We start from the raw sequence: 20,682 nt of genomic DNA on the forward strand, positions 1-20,682 counted from the left end.
AAAGTTCCTGCAAGAGAGTATTTGCCTTATGTGTTTAATTAAGTTAAACTCAAATGTCTCTAAATCCATCCTCTGTCAGACCCTTATAACAAGTCCAATTCTAACTTTAGGCCTTAGCTTTGCATAAAATGGATTGTGGATGAATGTCAGAGCACACAAGGACATCCTCTTCCTATTGAGTAAAGCACCAGCTTGACAGATATATTTGAACCTTGGTCCCCTGTGAAAAATTACATGTTCCAGTACTTCGCCATGAGGAGCTCATTCTCATATCAGCGCTTCCAGCTAGGAAACTTGTCAGATTTACAGCTTGAGACAGGCAAAAAAGCCTGGAAACCTGAAGTGAGGTAGCCAAAACCTTCCCTACATCCCCAGAGATAAAAACAGGCCTCAAAATGACTCTCTTGAAGAAAGAGGTGAATAGGAATCCCAGTGTGCTGCACGCTTTTGAAGGAGAAACAAAAGCACGTATGGTTGTGTTTTCCAGACTTGCTGTAGTACTGGATTATAAACTAATTTTAGACTGGATTTACTTTAAGTGAAAAACAGTCTCCCTTAAATGAAGAAACATGGATATTTTCCCTGGAATATTAAACTACAAACCATGACAAAATGCAGTGACAAAGTGACAGTTAGACAGCCAGAAGAATCCATGGTATTTACAATTTTGTCAAATGAGTCCCCTTCTGCAAATGTTTTGGCCTTTGCATATTTACATTCCTTGTGCTTCATGCATTGATATGCTCCATGTAGCACAGCTTCTGCACTCCGTCAATTAATGCTGCTCTTCCTAGTTTCTAGTCGGCAGGTTTCCATTGCTTCTTTGTTTCCCTGTTTGAATGCAATACATGCTAATTTTACAGTAAATGCCAGTTTACATTAGCTCAGCTGTCCTTATGACATAATTTGACTTGAAGTTATGCAAATTACTTCTTTCCAGATACCTCTGATTAGCTGCAAAAAACACTCCCTAATTAGTCCTGAGATAATCAGGGAGAAATCACAGCTGATTACATATATTGAATTTGCTTCTTCAATTTGAATTGCCGTATTTCCTGCCGCAGGACCTGTGAGCACTCTATAGAGTTTGCACCTTTCCTTCCCTTGAAAAGCACTTCAACTACTCCCTCACAGCTCCCTCAAATCAAACATTTCTTTTTATACTGACTCTATCCAGACAGCTAGGGATCCCTGCTGACAGCCTAAGAGAAACACCAGCCAGGTGCAGTACAAATTGCTGAAGGTACAGACTAGTAAATCTTACTGGAAATATATAGGTGTTGAAAGCTTTACGACTGGCAGCAAAGAGAGATAGCACAAAAGCAGATCTTCTGATTAAAATGACATTGTCAACAGATATCAAAGTGACAATTTTAGAGGTCAGTAATTTATACTGTATTTTCAGTAGAGTTTTGCTGACTTGCCTCACACTGAACTCTTCCTGTCCCTTAGTGATGACTCAGTAAGTTATCATAACCCATTTTTCAAACAAACAGGGACAAGTGAACTTCAGAAGGCTCCACATTCAGATTCAGATTCAGTTTGAGTAAATAGATAAATATTCAAAGGTTTATTCAGAGTTTGGTCTCAATTACCTAATACATCTTGAGTCCTTGAGTTACCAGGACTAGTAACCTTTTCTACATGGTCCTTAAACTCTTCTCCATATAGAGTGCCTTGACAGGGTGAAGAGTAGGTCATGCACCTCTTAACAAAAACTCTCTTCTTCAGAAACAAGACCACACAGATGATATTTTCTGTAAGAGGACGAGGAATGGTAGCTGAGCTTGAGGTCATTTATTGCCTAACAACTGCAGACACACACCTGTGAAAAGCACCCAGATTTCGGTTTTAACTTGCGTAAGTTCTTGAGGAAGCTGGGAATTCAGACTTGGATCTGAAGTTTCCAAAGTGTCTCCTTCCAAAGGAGGTGTGATTTGAACTTTGGATTTGTATCTCCCATTTAGATGGGATCTACAATTCCCCCTAAAGTACTTCTGCAAAATTAAAGGAAATCATAACGGCAAAAGGGTGAAAATTGAGATATTTCAACTTAAAGCTGATACAAACTACAGATTTGTCAAGCTAGACAGATCAAGAAAGGAATTTTTATAAAGTAGTGTTATCAAGAAGAGGAGAACTTTACCCCTAAATGAAGCTTGCAATGCATGAAAGGAGGTCTGTGCAAGGCAAAAAGAAAAAAAACCCAAAACTTTCAGTGAGATAGAACTCTGAGCGATGTGGGATGAAGACAGAGATAAGAGACTGAGTTTTGCTCTAACTTATGACAATGTAAGTCTGAAACAGTGATTTCAAGTTTGAATCTTATATAAATCTGATACCAAGATGTTATCATACTAGCAACAAGAGTTATGATACTTTTTTTTTTTTTTAATTTTAAGAAAGGATTGGTGGAGTTTCTGTGGGCTGTTATTAGGAATTCTGTTCCTCCAATGAGAACTGTTTCTCTTTGTCTCCTTGTTGATGGGTGATGATCTGAAGAAACCAAGGCTGATTCTGAGACTTCTGTATCATAAAAGGCAATCCAAAGTGCCCAAAGTGGCACCATAGCCTCCCATGCTCTCTACCTCTGGGATATCATGGTTGCTGCTCTGCTGAGAACAGCAGTGGCAAGGAGAGAATATGACCATGAAATGTATTCCATAACAGTACGGAGCATAATCATTCTAGGATTGTTTTGTCCAATGTTTATTACAACCATGAAACCATGTATCAGAAATGTAACTCCCATCATCTATCCAGAACAATTTCGTCAAGTTCACTCAAGATATTCTGGGTATTCTGGAGACGTAGTGGTCTCACAAGGAAGTAAAAAACTGAACAGGAGAGGAATTATACAAATAGGTGTTTGGTCAATATTTGAGGTAAGATTTAAAGACATATATTAGCGTGTCAAAATTATTCACATTTTTTACAACTTTTTTCATCTTACCTTTTGTTGACAGCTTTTTTACAGCTTGTAAGACACACCCATCCCATCAGAACCACCAACACAGACCACAGTCTTACCACTGCTCTTTTTCTCAGAGGCAGCTGGGACATAGTCAGGGAAGGGATCGCAGATCATACAAATCATTCTAGCAGTCCAGATGCCCTCCTCCACTATGGCTACGTGGTCCTTCCCTGTCAGAATCAGAAGTAAACTCCTCCTGTGGCAAATTTCCTCACCTGGCAGGGCACATAGAGTCATTGACAGTAATGATAAGTGACAGCTAATTTCTACGACTTTATGACAATCTAAATATGTGCAACAGCAAACAACATCAAAATTATTAGGCATTCACGCTATCATGTAGCCACAATACTAGCTTTGTGTCCTACCCTGTCAGAGCCTGCACAATAATTTCCAATTTGTTTATCTGCTGTACAGCTTTCCTCTGCTTCTACCAGACCTGCCCTTTCCCATTTGCAGAGTCAGGGCATACTTACAGAGAAGGCTGCACACCCAGCCCATTTTCACCACTCTGGTATTCCTTCATCTTCTCCCAAGGATATGCTATAGCATATGTGTGATTAGTGGGGGACTCTAAGTTCCCAGGAGAGGATTAAGGGCAGGCGGGTTATCCCATATCCAGGGAATTAAAGAAGAAGGAAGATGTTTCCAAACCCCTTTGGTGTTTCAGAATCTATCACGAGTTGAAGTCTGTCAGAGACACAGCCCAGCTACACAAGGGAGATAATTGTGGAAGAAGGATTAGTGGGGTACGAAAACAAACAAACAAACAAATCATCTTATTCCTAGTCCCCACTGACTCTTTTTCTAAAGGCTGTATATGTGGAGGTGCAATGACACAGTTTTTGCCTTAGTATTAGAAATTCTTGAAATAGAATTGTCTCTCAGAGTGAGGTGAGACATTGTGGAGACTCTATAAAGTTGTATAATGTCAGTTCCAGTCACTTGGAGGTAGAATATATACCATCATCCTCCATGACAAGGTTCAAATATGTAAGTTCACCTTTGATAGTTGTAGGGGAATAGACAGGGATCGGCGACCGGAAGATCACGGGATGTGACGGAAAGATAGACTCCTCCCCATAGGAGTGGCAGGAACAGGAAGCGCAAGAGCTATATAAGCGTGTGACGCAGCTAAATAAACGGACATTTTGTATCCATCATATTGATGTCTGTGCATCACTGTCCCCAGGGTGGGTAGAGCCCTGTGTCCTGGAGATATGCGGCCCAAGACAAGTTCTCCCGTAGAAGCGTACAGCTACAGATAGTGAGAACCTGGGTTTTTTTAAGTAAATCCCTAGTGATGCTTATGCATCTCTACCCTGGTAACCCAATAACCTCAGCAAGGTGGTTTGGTTTTTCTTTTTCCTCTTTTCATAAAACAGTGGAGGGAAGTTTGCTTTTGAATTAGTTCATCTCCATGATGCATTTATTTTTATTACTGTATATTATGAAGGACCCATTTGCATACTGATCAAATAAACGAGTCCTGTGGCCTCAGATATGAACTATACAGACAGAGGAAATCCCACTCTGCATTTTAAAAGCTGCATTTGACCCTATCACAAAGTAATTCATTCTAACAACATGGACATTTTCACAGCATAGCAGTCTGCTTCTACAAAAATCCCAAGACCAAAGCATTCTTACCTTCTTAAAAATGTTGAAGTAAAGCCAAAATATTTGATGTCAAAGCAAGAAATATCAATCTATGACAATGTTTTGCAACATGATGACTTTAATTCCATTATGCCAAATGCCTGCTGTTGATGCAGTCATTTTTTATGACAGATTTCAGTGGGAAGGGAAAGCAGTTGTTCACTGCAGTCTTGATTATATGGAAACTGAACTGTCTCACCGAGTCAAAGAACAGGGGGGCTGTACTGCTGCTGCAATATATAACTGCATGTTAATGCTCACTGAGGTCAACAGCAAAACTCATATGGACTTCAGTAGCGCAGAATCAGGATTTCATTGTTCAAATGTTCCTTATTTTCTCCCTGATGGGTTGTAAAAGGTATTACTTTGCATAATAATTGAATGGTTATTGTATTACCAGGCTAGAGGTAGGTGCATAAGCATTGAGAAAATTCTCACTAGCAAAAGTAACCTCATTCCTAAGTTTGGTACTGAATTAGCCATCCAATCAAATTCAAGCCTGTTCTTTTTTTCTTCCCCCTTCCCCCCTTCTTCGTCCTTATTAGTTGGCCATCTCTGGGCAATGAAGACACAGGTACATCCAATGCTTAATTTACTTTCAATCCTTTTTTCACTTTCTTCACCTCTGTCTTTACCAGCACTACTGGTCCCCAGGCCTTGGGAACAAAAATCCAGGTTGATGCACACACAGACCCACTGTCAGTGAAGGAAGAGTTGGTATGTGAACTATTACAGGAGCTTGACCTCTACAAATCGATGGGCCCTGGCACTATCCACCTGAGGGTGCTGAGAGAGCTGGCTGATGCCCATTGCAAGGCTGCCCTCCATAATCTTTGAGAAATCGCAGAGATCAGGGGTGTCCCAGATGACTGGAAGAAGGCTAATGTCATCCCCATGTACAAGAAGGGCTTAAAGGAGGATCCAGGAAATTATAGTCCCATCAATCTTACTTCAGGCCCTGGGAAAGTTATGGAATGAATTCTCCTGGGGGCTCTGACCAGTCAAATGAAGCACATGACTGGGAAAAGCCATCATGGATTCACCAAGGGCAGATTGTGCTTGACAAAACTGACCACCTTCTATGACAAAGTAACCTGCTTCGTTGATGTGAGGTGAGTGGTGGACATTGTCTACCTGGATTCCTCCAAGGCTTTTGATACAGTTTCCCACAGCCTCCTCCTAGAGAAACTGATGTGTTACAGTCTAGACAAATGGTGTGTGCACTGGGTAGGGAAATGGCTGATGGGCCTCACCCAGAGGGTGGTGGTAAATAGCTCCTTTTCAAATGGGCAGCCTGTCACAAGTGGGGTTCCCTGGGGATCAATATTGGACCCAATGCTGCTTAATACCTTCATAAGTGATCTGGATGGTGGGATCAAGTGTACCCTGATGAAGTTTGCAGAAGACACCAAATTGAGTATGGAAGTGGGTACTTCAGAAGGGACAGTCACCCTGCAGGAAGACCTGGATAGGCTGGAAGAGTGGGCCAAGAGGAACCTGAAGTTCAACAAGGACAGGTGTAAGGTCTTGCACCTGCGAAAACATAATCCACGAGTGCAGCACAGGTTGGGTTCTTCCCAGCTGGGGAGCAGCTCTGTGGGAAGGGACCTGGTAGACAGCAAGCTCAATATGAGTGACCCATGTGCTGCTGTGGAAAAGAAAGCCAACAGGATGCTGGGTTGCATCAACAAGGGCATCACCAGCAGAGATTAAAAAAAAAAATTATTCCACTCTACTCAGTGCTTATCAGGCCGCACCTGGAATACTCTGTCAATTTTTGGTCCCCACTATGCAAAAACGGATGTGGACAGGCTGGAGAGTGTCCAGATAAGGGCCACAAGGATGATCAAAGGACTGGGAAGCCTGCCATGTGAGTAAGAAAGCCTGAGAGAACTGGATTTCTTCAGCCTTGAGAAAAGACTTAGGAGAGACCTTATCACTGTGTTCTAACATTTAAAGGGTGGCTACAAAGAAGATAGAGACTCCCTTTTTACAAGAAGCCACATGGAGAAGACAAGGGGTAATGGGTACAAGTTACTCCTGGGGAGATTCCAGCTGAACACAAGGGGAAAATTTTTCACAATGAGAACTATCAGCCACCGGAAGAATGTCCTCAGGGAAGTGGAGGTTTCCCCAACACTGGACACTTTTAAGATTCAACTGGACAGTGTGCTGGACTATCTTGTCTAGACTGTGGTTTTGCCAAAAAAGTTTGGACCAGATGATCTGTGATGTCCCTTCCAACCTGATATTCTATGTTTCTATAATTCTTTGATTCTATCTATTGTCTTCATAATTTGAAATATCTTGAGTTTTCCAGTGTATGTATTCACTAAGTCCTAAAAGTGAACAACATAGATGTTTTCTTTATTCCTCAGTCTCTATGTTGAAGGGTCAGACTCCTCTAACTGAGATCTGTTTACTTTCTCTATATATTTTAACTTTAGCCTTGCGCTTTTACAGCCCATACAGAAAGTACAGTAAAAGAGAGCTAGATGTTTATACCAGTGAAAATCTGCAGTTATTCCACAGACTCCATAGCTTTTTTCTCTAGAGGTAGATCAGCACCACTGAGAGAAACTGGCTTTAAATAACCTATTTCTAACTGGTTTATAAAACAAATGTACTTAGAACAATCAGAGGACCAGTTACCCAAAGGACCAGGTTTTTTTGCTATATTTGTAATTTTGAAGCGTATAAAGGTGAAATACAGTGCAACCTGATTAGAAAGCACCTTTTGGAAAAGGAACACTTGACAAATGTCTCTTAGTAAAAGTGCTTGCTTTTGCCTCTATACTTACTTTTTGGCTTATATTGTTCTTTCCCTTATCTTCCCCACCCCACAACATCTTTTCTGGTCAGCCTCTCCAAGGTGCTCTCTGCTCTGACAATTAATTAATTTCTTTTGGTTTTCTTTCCTCCCATCTCTTCAGCTGATCGCTGATCTTTCTTGAAGTTGAGGTCTCTAATTTTTTTTTTTTTAAGTGAACATACAAGTAGTCTTTGAACATATGTCCTTAAAAGTTCCATTTTCTTTTTAAGGCTTTCTGGCTTTTTATTTTCCCCTTCTCCTATTGGAAATAGAACTTCAAAGCTGGAAACAGCCTAAAACAACCGTGATAGCCTGTCACTGAGGAACAGAGTTTGGTTCAGAACATGGGGTCAGCAGGAAGGTTTCAGCTAAAAATGAAGTGATGGTGCTTTGCTCCTTCAGTTGTGGTTTTTTTTTCTGGTGATATTAATTTTTATTATTCATGCTTTTGATGTCTTTTGTTTGTCCTCTTTCAGTGTTAATACAGACAGTACTAAATGATAATAACATTACTGGCCACTTACACTAACAGTCTTGGCATTGGCACACTGTATCCTTAAATAAAAGAAGTTGGCCAGATTAGATTATTATTACAACGTGTGTATATTTTAATGATCAAATGTATTGATTTTCTGTCTAGGTCAGCAACGTTCCTGTTTCATTATCAGCAATATTCATATTCACCATGTAGTTATGCTTTGCGCATTTTCCTAAATTTAAGTACACCACTAATTTAATGATTTTGTATCATACAAAAAGGATTTTATAAAATCCAACCTGCCTTTTCTTAAATAAAGCTTACAATTATACAAAGTGTGAATCAGAAGTATTAATAATCTGCATTTTCAGTTTATTCTTGACTGATGAGTAGGTCAGTTGAAATCAGATACAGTTGAATCTCTGCATGAGACGTTGCACCATTTGATCAAGAGAGTAGAGAAAACAGTGCCGTCACAAATACTTCGTATGACGTCACTGGAAGGAAAGACAGAGTTGGCTTCTTAGTAGTGAATTCTTCCTCATATGAGTAATATTTGACCGGTATATGCCTCAGCAGCTTCAGCACAGAAATAAGCAAGGCCCTGATTGCTATTGAACTTTAACAAAGCCTACTGACGATCACAAATATGACAGGGTTTTTTTCTGTACCTCAGAGTATCAGTTCATTATGTTTATTTTGGTTTAAATAGCTGACAGAAGTTCACTTTAACCTTACATTTATATGGAAGAATGAACTTGCCTGTGAGTCTGAGTTAAATCCACAAGAATCACTGAAGTAAAATGCTTTCTATAGTGGCAAACGTGTCTGGTACAAGAAGGCAGGTCAACACACAGTCACTGGACTCATCAGGTACCTAGAGTTAAGCAAATGCTGAAATGATTGGTTGGATATTGGATGAAGTGATCTTTCTAGCTTTTAGCTAAACTGCTGAAGGGCTAGGAACTCTGAAATTCTACGTGGTAAATAAGTTGAAGAAGGAGGAAAGAAAATTCCTCTCTTTGTACGAAGAAAAGGGATAGTTTCAGAGTGGTGAAACAGACAAGATGAAACATGTTTAAGAAAGACTTCCCTTCTACAGCATGTCATACTACACATTAGGGAGCTGCAAGACTGGATTACTTTCTTTAACAAGATTCATTATTTTTGATTGACTTCTACCAGGGAAATTAAAATAACCTGTGCCGAAACCACAAAGGACTTATGATTTGGAAAAAGATTATCTGGTCTCAATCTTCATTTTCTATTTGATGAAATGAGAAACAAATAATTATAGATGTATGGAAATATTTAATAATATTAAGATATTATTAAATATAATTCTGAAGAAAGCCTTAAAGAATTCCTGCTAAGGCTTGCAGATGACAGAGATGATCTAAAGACAGCTATTCAGATCATTTTGTAAATTGGCTCCAAATACTCAAGAATTTGATGCAGCTAAAAGTAGTAAAGTTGTTGCAGCTGTAATGGATTAATGGTATAAAAGTGAGACAAGGTTTGTAGGAAGAGGCACTGTTTTTTCATTGGATCAACCGGTTTAGCTGGAAAATCACTCCAACCCCAAATCCCATGCACAAAGCCCTCTTCAGCAAGAGAAAGTAAAAAAAGGAGCAAGCTGGCAACAAGAGAGAGAGGAAAGCTGCCTCAGAATAGGCAATATCCCAGTGGTTAGATCTGTCACCAGGGACATGAGAGATGCATCCCTTCCTATCTTGAAATGGATGAGTGCCTTAATGTCTGGGCTATTCAATATTCAGATGTGTGTCTGTCTGTTTTTGATCAGTTTCCACAGAGAAATGAAGAACAGCTCACGTGCCCAAGGCTTCTCTTTTTTTCTTTTCTGTGTATACATGTTGATCTCATGAAAGATATTTCTCCTTACAAAACTTCCCTGAAATAAAGCTAAGTACATTGTTTACCAGATCATAGTTAAAGGACTGGGACTTTGTCCTGAAAAGCAGTGATTCTGGAAAGGGATTAGGAGTCATGGTAGATAAATAGTTTTTTATGAACTCTCAGTGCAAAGCTGTGACACGCAGGACCCTGGCACTACTTGAATGCGAAACAGGGATGTTAGCAGGAAAGAGGGAGACGGTATAGTTTCCCATATACAGGGCTGAAGAGACCACCACTGGTGAGATGTATGTAATTCTGATGTGTGCACTTCAAAGAGAATACTGCAAATTTAGCAGTTTCAGAAAACATATTCCAAAGTTATTCCAGAAAATATATCTAGGAGTGAAATAGTTTCTCAAAGAGAAGGACAAGATGCCACTTTGAAACAATCTATAGATAGACTTGACAAAAGAAAACTGATATTTACTTTAATCTAACCAAAGCACAATAACAGTGACTGGCAGTTAAAGTTAGAGAAATTCAGACTGGAATTAAGGTATATTTTTTAAGAGTAGACAGTTAACTATTGGAATAATTACCAAAGAACACGGAAAAAAGATTCTATTGGTTGTATTGAATGTGTGTTTTCAAAAACATATCCTCTACTTCAGCTGTGAGGTATTGGGCGTGACAAGAATTTTTAGACAAAATTACTTGGACAACTTTGTGCAGGAATAGTTCAGGCTTCAGATGCTATTAATTGAGGAATGTTACAACCTTTCAGTCCCTGGTACAGACACACTGAAAATAATATCTCATTATAACACTCCTTTTGCACCTTTTGACTCTGAAAGGCAGTTAGCAACGAGCAGAACATTATATATATATATTAAAAAAAAACTAAACCAAAAGCCAAACAAAAGCGAAAAGCTCACAGACTCCGATTAGTCAGGGAACTGATGAAGGAGGAAGTGGCAACAGCAATCCCTGGTCTCAAAGGTAGTATCAGTTGCCACATCATCATGAACAACATAAGCTTAGCTCACTGTTCATCCATATGATTAGTTACATTCAGGAACTGGTGGTCACCAATAGCATTCTCCTTAACAGTAACAAAGAATGCAGGGATGACACTTACATACTCATGTTCAGAATGGGTATTACAGAGTACAGTTATTGATATGCCATCTGTCAAGCACTGCTGCACCACCCTTTACCAGGAAGAATTAATAAGAACAGGTACAGGAGATGGAGCCTGAAATACAGTCATATGTATGGTTTTCTGCTCCTTATTACGATTGCACGGTTTTATTAGCCCAAAGTTAACTTCATTGGTTTTGCTGTCAGGATGACTGTGGTAGCAGTCGGTACTAGCCGTGGTTCAGCAAGAGACTCAAATGGATGAATAATCCAAATGATGTGTTTAAAGCTGAGCAGATGTTGCACCCTTCGCTGAATGAATGTCTTGCAAAGGAAGCTAACCAGGAAGCAGCCATGGTGAAAAGGAAGGATAAGGGAAACAGCCTAAAGTCCTTTCCAGCTTTTAACTTTTTATAATTCTAGGTAGATTTTAGGGACTGCTGGACCCCAGAGCCTTGGTTTCTAGAAGACTTGGCTTAAATGTCCTTGCAGTTCACATGCCAAACTCTCCCTCCCCCTCATTGTTGCAATAGCTGCTGATGTTGCACACCCTTTCTCCTATCCTAAGCTATTATTATTAGCACATGGAATTTCCGCCTCCTACTCTATTTGAAATCCCAGAACTTAATACTAAAAAAAAAAAAAACAAAAAAAACCCCACAACCAAACCACCCATCCTACAACCCTTCTTTGTTATTTAATCTCAACAAAGCTATTTGCGAAGACCCTTTTTTTGCCTTTCTAATGTCTTCAGGCCAACCTTAGCCTCCAGCTCACAAGGTGTGCTCTCATTTTATGACCAGGAGCTGCTCCAAAGGCATCATTCATTCCAGTGTCTGTTGCCTGCCTCACCCTCAGTAGCTTCCAGCTTCTTTCATCTGTTGTCTTCTGATCATACCTTATTTAACTGAAGACAGTTTCTTATTAAACTCATAAAGGACCTAGACCTTTTTGCATTGGAAACATTAGTATTCTTGTTTCTTGCATGGTGACATCTATCTTTCACATATGACCTAATCTTCTTCCTATTATGTTAGAGGCAAAATCCTTTTGTATTTAGAAGGAGCCAGCCCTTATACTTGGTGAACACTGAAAGAAATGCACTGTGATAAAATGTTTAAACTACTTCTTTAAAAAAAAATCTCAGTGAAGGTTGTTTTAGCAGTATAAACAATAGCAACAAAAAACTAAACAATAATTTAAGCACAAGGCCTCATATTTGTTCTCAATTTCAGCAGTTCCTGAATAAGCCTAATGGCACAATTCAAAGAGTTTAGGTATTGGACTGCCTAAAAATTAGGAATCTGGGCCTAATAAAGTAATTCAAAGAGTAGAAGTCAGGTGTCTGTGCTCTAAGGGAGCTGGCAGGTGTCCAGCCATCCCAGGAAAACAGGGCTCCATCACACATAAAGGCTTCCAAAAGATAATGTAGAGGGCCTTGTGAGAGTTATGTGCCTCAAAAGAATAATAAAAAACAAGTAATGATCCATTAAGCAAGTCACTGAAAAACTATAGAAAAGGCATAGGAGAGGGTGCTGAACTCTTACCTTATGCCGAAGCTGTGAATCCAAGGCTTATCTCTTCATGGGTCCATATACCTACTGAGACTTGTGAAGGACCTTCACCAGGAAGAACAAACAGTAAGCTACCTAGACAAATGTATAACCTGTCATTAGCACATCTTCCTCTCTCCTGCTTCTAGTCCATTAGATGCCACAAGGTTTTTCTACAGAAAAGAGGAGTGGATTATAAGTGGACACAGATGCAGCCTTTGGAGTCAGCTCACATTATCATCCTTCCTCTACAGGTTGTGGGTAGATTCCTAATCTCTCCATATTTTTTGTGGCTCAGATTTCAGAAGTACCTGTTTCTTACCAGTCACTGTGAATTACTCTTTGGAGACTTATATGGTATCTTATTGGCTGTGTAGGAAGCCCAGTTGTTTCATTACAGCCTTCTGAATCACCCAAGCACAGGGTTTTTAGGCACTGAGATGGCACAGTTAGGAAGGCCAAAGTGACGTCTCTGAATTTTCCATCCTTTGATTATAAAAGGAATTGTGATTTGGATCTTCAGGTGCCATTGTGAGAATAATGCCAATAATTTTAACTAGTTGATCCCTTTTCAAAGAAGAACATGGAACAAATGGATCATTAAAATGAATTTTAAATTTTACAGGCATTATGGTAACTTAAGACATAAACAAACAGTCCAAAGGCAGAGACTACTCAACAAAAATGTCCCTCTTCCACTGGTTTTAAATCAGAAGGAACAATCAAGCAGACCATTCATAATTCCTTCCACAGTAATAATAAATAATGCATCTTCTTCATGCCCAAAGTCCAATTTGATGCACCTTCCCTGTGAAAACAATGCAAGAATAAAAGCCCCACTCGATTCAGCAGTTCTCTTGCCTGCCTCCTTTAAAGTGACAAAACCACTTGTGGAGGGGGCTGACAGAAAGTCAGGAACAAAGTGGGTAAAAACAACAATGAAGCCGTCTTAATGTCAAGGTGTCACACTGGTAATTTTAGGCTGAAGACAAATGTAGAGCCCTTTTAATAATTTACACAATTTGGGACATGTTGCAATTTCTTCTTTTTTTTTTTTTTTTGCCTGACAGTACATACATATTAGGGCCAAAAGGCCACTTCTTTGAGTGCTGACAGTTATACAAATAGATTTTCTTAACTCAGAACAGACCACACTTAAGAGATCCTTATATGGAGTTATACTGGAATGGTAATCTTCATATTAATTGAGTTCTCAGTACAACAGGCGACATGACTCATACTCACATCTGCTCTTTATATTGATGTTAACAGCTGAGAAAAAGCCCTTTAGTGGCCTACTTGCAAAATTCTGTTGTTGGATAGTATCGTTATAAAGTGTTATCTCTTAGGGTAAATAATTTAATATTTGTACAGTACTCTGACAACAGCTGAAGGTTTTAGTCCCATCAATCTATGTTTGAAAGATGAAGGGGCAAAATACTTTTTTCATCATAATTTTCTTCAGCTGTTTTCCGTATTCGCATTCATATGCTTTCTTCTTAAAGACTTTTTTTTTTCTTCTCTATGCCCTTGGAGTGTTCACAGAGAGCTACTATCATATTGTACTATGGTATCTGAAGTGAAGTTATGCATGTGGTATTTTTACAAAGCATTGCTAATGTACTTCCTTCACATTGTTTTTAAAACATCTCAGAAAAGCAAAGGTTTCCTAAACTGCAGAAGACATGCCACTAACACTGAAATTCAATGGGATATGTATGTCCACTAAACATTTGTGTCTTTAATATTTTTCTTTGTTATCTACAATAAAGTTACCATTGATTTTTAGTGTGTATAACCCACAGAAAATCAACCACCCCAGATTCCACTGTATCTTTGCAGTGAAACGTGAGTTGGGTATACATTGTGGTAATCTTCACTCTGTGTTCCTCCTCAAAAGCTTTAGAACAAAAAAATAAAACTACTTTTGAGAATGAAGTGCTGCATCTTTCATCAAACAAGTATTCAAAATTACACAATGTAAATAGATATCCCAATAAGAGAAAAAAGCAGCATCTCCCACATACACACTTTTTTCCATTCATAGTAATTTTGCTGTATGGGTGCTACCACATGGTAGAATGCTCTAATCATAAGATTCATCAGAAGACAGTTGCATGGGCAAAAACAGAAGAGCACTGGAGGAATTCGGGGAGCCTGCAGGGAGAATTAGGATGTTTCATCCCCTTCCTTTCAGCTTCCTCAGCAAGACTTGCTCTACAGCCTTGAGATTCTGCTCATACCACTTTGCAAACCAATGACCTTTAAATCTTTTTCATGCTGACAGACATTCCTAATGAAAGAGGCGAGTTTCGTCTCAGAGAACTTATGCAGAGTCTCACAAAGGAATTGGGGCACTTCAATTTCATTTTAGGCTGCATTCATGTGCTTAACTCTGAGGGGATTCACAAAAAAAAAAAAAGCTGCTTTGCTGCTAGTGTGCTTCAGCATGCACAGGCACCAGAAGTTTTCAACACAAAGCTTAAGTAGGTGCCTAAAGTTCTGCTACTGTGCATGCTGAGATAGGCCACCAAGCTGGGTGAGCTGCATGACTCAGTGCCTAAGGCTGTCAGGAATTCACAGCTTAGGCATCCCTCTACCAAAGTCCCCTGAGGACCGGTCTGGTAAGCTTCACAGTACACCTAATACATCCTGACAGCATGAAGGTCAGGCCAAAGCACAGGAGCCACAGTTATTTCTATTCAAAAGAAGCGATTATTTCAGGTTCCCTTCCTTTCCAGAACTGCTCAGTCTTTTAAGGAGCTTACCGAGGAAGCTAGCCATGCTAGTTCAGTGATGGTGATTGATACAATTCTGTGATTTCTGTCCAGTTTCAGAGTTTTTGTATAACTTGGAATTAAAGAGATAAACAAATTGATTCAGTCTCATCTGGCAAAAAGGATAAATTGCATAGGGTTCTCCAGTCACAAGTCCTAAAATCATACAAGGCATTTAATCTCCTGGCATTTCTGCTGACTAACATTGCATCTATCAAGTTGCCTGTTAGGAAGCCATGTTAAGGAACATAATTCTCCCCAGTCAGTCTGTAAGCATACTCATACATAAGTTCATAGGTGTGTAAGTTTCTTAATATGTAACTGCTAACAGATGTTAATTAAACTATGCATTTAATTGCAGGCGCTACAATACTCAGCATGACAACTCCTAATAGGCCTTCTGAATCTGAGCCTTTCTGTCTGTTTCTGCAAAGAATGGGAATAAAGATTTTGGTTGATACTTAGCCTCAAGGAGTCTTTGCTTCCAATGGGGATGTGATTTAATGACATGTCTTTCATGAAATATTAGGTCTTCAGTACTCAAGTAATGTAACACTGGGTCACTGAACTAGATTTACTACGTCCTCCCCAATTAAAAGCAAAATGTCTGTGAAATTAGGCTTGGGTGATCCAAATGCAGGAGGTAATCTCTGGATTGACCCTACTACATATGGGTATATTTAATTTTTTTCATTGGAGAGAGTCTGAAACCCTGATGTACACAATGACCTGGGAATTTTATACTTTGCTTCAACTGACTTTTGCAGTGATATCTTCTAACCATACACAACTTTGCTGAGTTTATCATAACAGTCGGATATTGCTGAACATTCATACTTGGAAAACAAAATTCAGCTCACTTGCAATCTCAGCTGAGCTTAAATGGTCCTTGTGTGAATGAAAACATAAGGGATTACACAGTCTCACTCTATTAGATGTCTTCTTCCACCTATTTCCACCTGTTAGCAACTTTAGTACCCTCACTAAATTCCATTGTTTGACTTATGTATTTTTTATTTATTTGGTGGTGCAGGTAACCCAACAGTAATTTTCCTTTTTTACCTAGAACATTTTCTCTGGATATCTTGTCCTGACTTTTCATAGTCTTACTCTGTGAAGCAGACGAAAGTCCTGCTTGCTACTGCACATTGTCTACTTTTTAATTTAGGTTCTTCTAGGACAGCATTAGCAAACATCAAACATGGCCACAAAGACTCACAGCTATTGAAAGTTTGTCTAACTTACTGGCATTGGCACCATAAGGAGAGTAAAATAGTTTGAAGAAATTCTTTGCCTACTATTAGTACTTTCCTGAAAAAGGCAGGATTCCTCAGTGAGATTTTCTTACACGTTGTTTACGATGAGAACAAAGAGTACTAGTTATGATTTGTATTAGAAACTCTCAAATGCTCAGTATAATCCCCTCCCTCCTCCCCAATCTGCAAACAGTTCAGATGTAGGTCAGGCAGTACACAACAATGTCTTTCAAACCACTCAGCTCTATTACCACAACTCAGCTAGTTGTTTGTCAGCTGGTCCTTTGTTGTCTGCAAAGTTATTATCTATGGTCTACAGGAAAAAAAAGCATACTTTTTCCAGGAGCTAGTGAAAGTTCGCCTTATTCACCATTTTATGTTTTTGAGGTTTCAATTTCTAGCTATTTACATTGCTTTATACAAGGTCAGTAAGAACTGCGACATCACAAAACACATATTCTGAAAGTTGTATAATATACTTGCGTGTAAGTAATTTTAAGCCCCAGGTATGCAGTGAGACCTGGGTAAATTATTTAGGAAGGTATAACTTTTAAAATGTCATCCACTTACTTGTTTCATATATACAATCTTTGGATTTGCCCTTTTACTGCCAGTAACTTGATTTTACTTTTCATATGTTAGCCAACCTTATTTTTTTTCTGACGTATCAACCATATTAAACAGGGGAAAATACTTTTAAAACCTTCACAAGATCAATGACTTTAATAGCCATTCCTAACACAGTGGCTCTCTTTCTCCAAGGAGTGTGATAGCTAGAGGGACACCCAAATGTTCCACACATACTCCAAACACAGGTCAATACATCTCACTGGTACTGAAAACACTCGGGGAAAAATAATCTAAAATGCACAGGCATTGCCAATATATATGTGCCATGAGATAAGACTTCACCTTTGGGAGGGTTTTGACTTAAGAAGGATATCTTGGTGACTGCATCATGGAAGATCAGTTGGGAAAAGGATGTATTTTATTTTTTCTGCCCCCTCTGTTTAATCAGTATCTTGATGTTTTGGTATCTGGTGTAATGAATGAGAACTTTTTGTTACCAACCTCGCAGGAGAAGAAAAGTTGTTTTGTGTAATGTGAAATTATTTTTATTTATGCAATAAAGACTGTTTCATGTCTCACAACTTAAAAAAAATAAAAAGGAAGAGAGAAATAGTACACACTAATTAGAAGGGCAGTTTGCAAGGTCATAGGGAGAAGGTCAGAAACTAAATCTTCAAGATCTAACCAACTGGTCACAGGTCTTTATACAAAGGGCAGTCCCTGCCTTGTCTCCACTCTGTTTTGCGGATAGGTAAGGATTTGGGGTATTACCATTCCTTTGTGTCTCCTAGAGGTCCTGAAAACAAAACAAATGAGTAGAAAAAAACCAGAGTTTCTTCCACTAACTACAATTTCGATGCAGATTTCTCTGGTTTAACACTGCTTAAATCAACAATTTAGGATTCGTTAATTTCAAACAAGACTGGTTCTAGCCCATAAGATACTGCTGAACTCTATAGACTTCTTGCTGGGAGTCATACACAAAGACTTTGAAAAAAACCAACTTTAAGTACCTCTCTTCTGCAGTTCTACACAGAGCAGTCTCCTTGGAAAAATAATGTAAAATCAGCTGTCAAGTTGCTGCCATTTATCATGGGTGACCATGAAAAAGACTGATCTGGAAACAGGACAGAAAGCTTATGGTCAGCCTGGCTGTACATCTTTCCACTGTAGGCACAGTGAAAGGGGCCTTATGTTATTTTCTGTTCTGGTGGAGCAGTACAGAAAAACAAGAGCTAGAAGGGGCCTTCCATGACCTCTGTGCCTTCACAGAAATTCTTATGCACAGAGATGATCTGACTGCAGCCAGTTAAATTGAGTTTGGGGCAAGATTATGATAGCATTGTGCCATTAGCAGCCTAGGCCCAAAGCTTGGACTGGATTCTGTTTTATTTTATTAAGAACCTGCAAAATGCTGATATTAACTCTTTTCTGCTTTTTCACTATCATGTGGGTGGAAGAACATTCACCATCTGATGTAGAGAAATATTTTTTTCCCCCAGATTGGATTCTTTCCCCCACTCCCAAAGGCAGCTTTTATCATAACTTTCAGCAGAGGATCTGCCCAGATAAGGAAGGAGAGCAGGATCAGGAAAAGTGTCGGGGAAGTGATGGGAGTCAGTGGGGTTGCAGGGAGGGATGTGTTACAAAACTGAGAGTAGACACAGATGTAGGGGAAGCACAAGGAGGCTGGGAGAAGATTTCTAGGAGGGAAAAAAAAGCTGTGTTAGGAATCTGCTTGCACAGCCCACCCTTGCTGACATAACCTGAGTAACAGCTGTTAAGACAGAAACATGAGTGTGAGAGTGTGTAAATCAACACTCCAAACTGCCTAAGACCACATTTGGTTCCAAACTGATCCTGTTAAAGAGGAAAACAATCATCAGCCAGATCAAACAGTAACCGTAGAATTACAAAAAGCCTTTGGAAGCAAAGATGAAGTCAAGTTGATAAAAAATATAAAAGAAGCATGAAATTTTGTAGCAATACGGAGACACCGTGGAGTGAAAACAGCCACAAACCTGCTTTGACACAGCTGGAAGTCTCCCCACTGGCACCACAACTTCTGTCAAGGTCATGCAGATCAGCCTCCTCATGAGATGCCTTGAGAATCCTGCACCCAGGTGGTGGACTGTCCCTATGGGGTGTGATGACTAGACCTGTACCTCTGGTGTGTGCAGGTGACCTCAGTAAGGACTTTCTCGCTTGTGGATTAGCAGCCTGCAGGAAGTGGCATGGGTATACATAGCTAGAGCACTCTCATCTCTACCAGGAGGCACATGCAAGTAGGGGAACCCACACCCCCAGGAGGGATGTATGTGCTGGTAACCAGCTTTTCCTGAGGGAAGGGGTTGTGCCCACGTGTGTGTGCACAGGTGTGTGTGATTACAACTTCTGGGCACTAGCTCTGGAAGTGTGTTTAAAAATCTGCAGGTGCATATTAACATTTTGTAAATGTCTAGAATTGTGTTGTTGACCTTGATCTTGAATTTATAGTTCCCTGATCTGTTGTTAATAAATCAATAAATCACTTTGATCATAATTTGATTTAAACTATGTGAACTGAGTTTTTCCCTGAGACAGAGGTTAGGAGTGGCATCTGTTGTGAGGGAGATAAAAGATGAATTAGGTAAGGAGCACTGAACAGAGAACAAGGACAGGCTTGGCAAGAAAACTGGGAGTGGAATCAGAAGAGACATGACAGACTGGAGACAGGAGGTGGCTAAAAGGTGGGTTTGGGGTGATGTGAAAGATTGTGCCTAATTTCTTCCTTAGAGTCTGAAATAAAATCTAGGATTCCCAAAAGTCATATCTGCTGTCTAAGAAAACATATATCTCATCCCATTTCGATATTGGTCCAGGAGAAAAATAGCCTGCTGCTTCTGTCATTTACTTAATTAATACAAGGAGAAGAGAAATGTGAGGTGGTTCTTAAGATCCTAATTCTCTTAGTGAACCAAGTAGGTGTCAAGGCCGTGACATTGATTTGGTTTTCCTTCTATTACATTCACGTGCCATTTCCTCTCTTAGAAGAATATGATCATGGTTGTGAAGTTACACTGCCAAAAATTAGAAATGGACAGAATCAAGGTTACCAATACGACCTTAATTTGGCCACCTTTTTCATATGAATTGTAGTCTTTTATTACCAGATCACACACTCAGTTTTTTCAAGAGTAGTCTTACCTAAATCAGTGCATTGAAAGGACTTAATTAGCAGCCTCTCAATATTTTTTTTAGCCTCTTTGTTCAATATGTTGCCCTGGGCCTTATTTAAAAAACACTCTCCAACCCTGCTCTGAAAACAAAATTATTAATTTCCTCCTGGCCTTTTCTATGATGGTCATCACCCCACAATCTGAGTGCTTTGTGGACAATTCATTCACCATTGTAAAACCCATGTGAAATTTGAGGGGACTATCTCCATTTAGAAGATAGGGAGCTGAGACACAGACTAAAGTAAAATACGTTGGGTGTCCAATGTGAAATACTTTAGACTGTAAAAATTATATTTTAGCATTACACAATAACTTATATATTGAGAGGTTAGTTCCCATGGACTTTGCCAGCAATGGAAACCGTTCAGCGTTTTGCTAAGCAGACCTA

The sequence above is a fragment of the Phalacrocorax aristotelis genome, chromosome 1 (assembly GCF_949628215.1).
Source record: "Phalacrocorax aristotelis chromosome 1, bGulAri2.1, whole genome shotgun sequence".
Lineage (NCBI taxonomy): Eukaryota > Metazoa > Chordata > Aves > Suliformes > Phalacrocoracidae > Phalacrocorax > Phalacrocorax aristotelis.